Raw genomic sequence first — 4,917 nt, 5'->3', positions numbered from 1 at the left:
GTCACTTCTCCAGATTTTCTAGAGATGGCTGAAGAAGCGAGTATGGCAAGTCACTCTGAGCCGACAGCTGCGAATCTATATAAGGGATTCGAATTACCGGGAGCAGATAGAAAATTCGAACCGAAGCCTTCTTATATCAACTTGGTTGAGAGGAACCAATTCGGGGGAGCTGCAAATGAAGATGCAGCCAAGCATATGGAGATATTTATTGACTATTGCTGCTCTATACCCCCACCGACCGGTGTGACCCAGGACCAGGTAAAGGAGACTATGTTTATATTCTCACTCCGTGATGCTACAAGGGAGTGGTACAGAGACCTGGATCGAGCTTCTAATGGGATCACTGACTGGAATTCTCTGGCCTTAGCATTCTATAAGAAGTATTTCTCTGCCTCGAAGACTAATGCCATTAGAGCTCAGATCACGAGCTTTAAACAGGGTCCTGATGAGAACTTTCATGAGGCGTGGGTCCGTTTCAAAAAGCTGGTGCGAACCATTCCGCATCATGGGTTCGAGAAATGGAGCTTATGCAATCAATTTTATAACAGGCTTTATGACGATCAGAGGGCTATCCTGGATGCGGCAGCTAGTGGCAGATTCCAGGAGAATATGGTGGAAACTAAGGGGTGGAAAATCATTAATGACTTGGCCACCCATAAAGCTGAGTATGGAAATTCCAGGGGACATCAAAGGAGAGCTGCTGAATCTCCTTCTGTAGCTGCATTAGAGGCTCTTACGGCGAGATTTGATAAGTACGAGTTGGGAGGAGCTTCAAAAGGAGGGATTTATCATGTGAATGTTGTTTCAGACGGTCCTTTCATCTGCAAGAGATGCAGAGGAGAAGGACATGTTTCAGACAATTGTCCTAATCCCTATGAGTCTTGTGCTGCCTTTCAACATTATAGGCAGACAAACACGTATTTTGAGCCGAATGTCCATCCGAACTTGAGGTGGAGTAGCCAAAATGTCTTAAATCCGACTCCACATCCATAGCAGCAGCAGCAGAGTTATGTGCCCCCTCATAAGCAGCAGCAGCCATATCAAAAGCCTCAGTATGTTCCTCAGCAGCAGCAGCAGTCCCAAGGTTTCGAATTTGCCGAGTTGAAGAATTTGTTGCTAAAAGAGTCTCAAGCTAGAGAGGCCGGTATGAAAATGTTGGAGAGCCAAATTGCTCAATTGGCTAGCAAGAATACAACTCGAGCTCCGGGACATTTACCAACGCAGACGGATCAAAAGGAGACCCTTAATGCAATTACTTTGAGGAGTGGGTCTACCCTTGATGGGCCCGCTATGGTCGAGGAAGCTACCGAAAAGGATGAGGCGGAACCAAGTAAGAAGAAGGCAGTGACGAACAGTGGAAAGAAAAAGACGATTACCAGGTATGTCAGTCGATCGACTGACATACACAGTCGATCGAACAGTCTGCGAGAAACAGTAGCCTCTGGTCCTGTAGATGTCAGTCGATCGACTGACATACATGGTCGATCGACTGACAGCGCTGCTGATCATGAACCTTTTCGTCCTCCGATGCCTAATAACTTGAGGGACCACTTATTTTGGGGTACGACGACTCCGAAAATATTGAGGGAAGACCCGAGTGCTGATGGGCCAGTCCCGATTCCCAAGTATGACCCAATGTCGATTAATGGTTCATTTTTTAGACGGTCTGAAGAGGGGTCAAGCTACAACAAGGAGAAGGTAGTGGATTTTCAGCCTAAATCCACCGACGCCGGCATGAGAGATTTAGAGGAGAGGGCTAAGTTGCTTCTTACAGCCCCTTATCCAGAGAGATTAGTGCCGGCAAAGGAACATGTATCATTTAATAAGTTTGAAAATGTTATCCGTAGCTTAAATGTGCAAGTTCCCTTCCTTGAATAGGTTAATCAAGTGCCTGCTTACACGAAATTTATGAAGCAACTTTTATCTAAAAATAAGTCACTTGAAACTTTGCATACTGTCGCACTAACTGAGGAGTCGTGTTCTTATCTGACCCACACTGCACCTCATAAGCTAGAAGACCCAGGTAGCTTTTCCGTTCCTTGCAATACTGGCACCTTTTCTATCGAAAAGGCATTATGTGACCTAGGAGCCAGTATTAGTGTCATGCCCTTGAGTCTTGCTAGGAAGTTGAAATTGACTAGGTTTGCAGTTACCAACATGACAGTACATATGGCTGATCGATCTGCGGTCCAGCCTATAGGAGTCTTAGAGGACATTCCTGTGCAAATAGGAAAGTTCTTTTTCCCTGTTGACTTTGTTGTACTAGATATGCCCGAGGATGCCCAAATTCCTATCATATTGGGTAGACCATTTCTGCACACTGCTGGTGCAGTTATTGATGTTGGCTCAGGGACTTTGACCTTCAAAGTAGGGAAACATTCCATCGTCTTTGCCCAGACAGCTAAGAAGAAGGATCCTATGTGGCCAGTCACTTGTAATATGGTTTCTGAAAAGAAATCCTATTTTGTGCTTCCTGATATGCCTGTCTCTATTCCTATTCCTGTTGTAACTCCTCCACCCCAGATTGGGAGCAAATTGGAGGAAGATTCGTCTATTTCAGATATTGCAGGAGCTGGTTTGGGGAAGGAAGAGCCGCATGTTGCTCCAGCTGTGGAGGAGCCAATCGTCTCAAGAGGCGGCTTAGGATGTCTTAGCTATGGCACTTATGAGGAGCCTGATGATGAGCTAGTCAAAGTAAGGGAGTCCGACTTGGACTTTGATGAGCCAGAAGAGGTCGTTGCTTGGGAAGATGTTGAAGCTGTTGATCCGTTGAGTTCTGCGGATGTTGAAGTTGATAAGAGTGCAGCTGAGAAGATGAGCACTGTAGAGGCTGCTTCTTGTAGCCAGAAGCCGAGCAAGTGGGCCATTCCGTGGCCGTTCTTGATCAACTATTAGTTGATCAAAGACTTTACAAACATTTTATTGCTTTCGTTAAACTATTTTTATTGTTTTTGTGTGCGCGAGACTTCGCTCTTTTAAGTTTGTTTAGGATTTTATACACTTTAGACTATTGCTTTGGGTTTTGCGCAATTTTGGGCGCGTTATTGTGTGTATTTGCAGGTTTATAGACCAAATTAGCTCGAGTTATTGAGCTAATTCGAAGAAATCGAAACTTACAAAGAGTTTCCAACCGATCGATCGGTAGCGATATGGTCGATCGACTGAGCTGTGATTTCCAGGAGCTTCTGTTCCTGTTCACTCTGGTCGATCGACTGGGTGATGTGGTCGATCGACCATGATTCGCTGCTGTACCTGTTTTCGATCATTCCCCAGCTGTGTTTGGTCGATTTGCGGAGTTGAGGGAGTCTTCTCTCCACTTCATTCTCCGACTCATTTCTGCTTTCTTCCGTTCCTTTATTTTACACATAATTTTGCACTTCATAAATTGCTCTCTCGGAATTACGCGTGGTATTGTTTGTCTTTTCAGGTACTTATTGGTAGCACTGCTGGCTACTGAAACCTCCTAGCTCACGCTGGTTTGGGGAGATTTCCTTTTGCTGCGCTTAAAGTCTTGTGAGTTTCCGAGTCCTTTCTTTATGTCAATTTTAATTATTATTTTGCAAATCCCAATTTCCTTTACTTCTTTATACATGATTTTGCACAATGGGGACATTGTGCAATTTGGTTTGGGGAAGGGTTTTGCGTTGCATTTCATTTGCTTGCATTCACGTTTACATTTTTGTCTTGCATTGTTGTTTATTTTCTCTTATATATACAAAAATCTCAAAAAAATTGAAAATTTTCAAAAAAATGCACGTTTATTTTAGCATATAGGTTGAGTCGGAACGGTAGTATTTCAATGATGACATTGCATTTTCATCTGTTTATGCCTAAGCCGTGCTTAATTAACATGTTATTAGTAGAATCATATATGCATAGTCTACGAGTTTTCGTTAATTTATTCGCTGAATCTTGAGACTTGACTTGAATTTTTGGCAAACTACTTATATTTCCGAGGTTTAGAGCTTATAACTGGTGACATTCATGCCCAGTTCATTTAAGATTGTGAGTAGTTACTCCTTATGAGACATGTTACATAAATGTGCATAAATATGAACTTAATCTGCTTAATACCTGTATGCATTCGGGTTTGTGGTTTGTTGACACATGTGGAAGAGGTTCCCCTTTGTTCATTTTGCCCATAAGCTCCACACTGCCAAAAATAGCCTTTTTGTCCCGTTACTGCATCCTACATTTAGCCTGCCCTTGTCAAGCTAGTAGTTTATGTTCTTGGGATTGTTACTTCGTTTTTGGTGGCATATGCTCATTTTGAGATAATGTTGGGAAGATGAAAGAAACAAAAGGAAGAAGAAATAGAATTGAAAAGAAAAGAAAAAAAAAGAGAAGAAAAATGATTCGAAAAAAGAGAAAAAATGCGTGCGGTACTGTTGAAGGCGGTCGATCGACTGCAGCCCCAGGAAAGAGAAAAAGAAATCATTCGCATAATTCAAAGTCGTTATTATATGGCGATTTTTGCTCCCATGTTGCATTCATATCTTATGGGGAGTTGATTATTATGGAGATTGCGAGATTTGTGCTTCTAATTAGCACCGGTTTTATTGTTGATTATGAGCAAGAAGTTGGATGTTGTTATAATTTGGTTCCCTTAGTTACTAGCTTGGCTTTTAACTCTGTTTTTATCCAAATTTATCTTAGCCTCTTCTTACCCATACCTCACATATCCATATTTACCTCGGCGTGTGTCATGGTCATTCGTTTGGTTGGAATGCATATGTACGGTTGTAGAGATCATTTTCATATTAGATTGCAGGCATGTTTTTATAGGTCGTAGTTAGGTGAGAGTCTTTACAAAATTACTTCTTTCTATCTTTACATATATTCACCTTGTGCTTATTTGCGTGATTTGAGCGACCCGTGAGAGTCCAAGTTGATAAGTCTTTATAGTTGACGGTTCAG

The 4,917-nt window shown here is 42.4% G+C and overlaps 1 non-coding gene across 1 annotated transcript; it reads right to left on the bottom strand.

Moving 5' to 3' along the window:
• Window positions 1-405: 405 nt before the first annotated feature.
• Window positions 406-512, bottom strand: LOC141616226 (small nucleolar RNA R71). Its single transcript, XR_012530583.1, has one exon. It is a non-coding gene; the product is annotated as a small nucleolar RNA R71 (small nucleolar RNA).
• Between the last annotated feature and the right edge of the window lie 4,405 nt (window positions 513-4,917).

This window comes from Silene latifolia, chromosome 11 (genome assembly GCF_048544455.1).
Source record: "Silene latifolia isolate original U9 population chromosome 11, ASM4854445v1, whole genome shotgun sequence".
Classification (NCBI taxonomy): domain Eukaryota; kingdom Viridiplantae; phylum Streptophyta; class Magnoliopsida; order Caryophyllales; family Caryophyllaceae; genus Silene; species Silene latifolia.
This window is presented reverse-complemented; position numbering and strand designations above follow the sequence as displayed.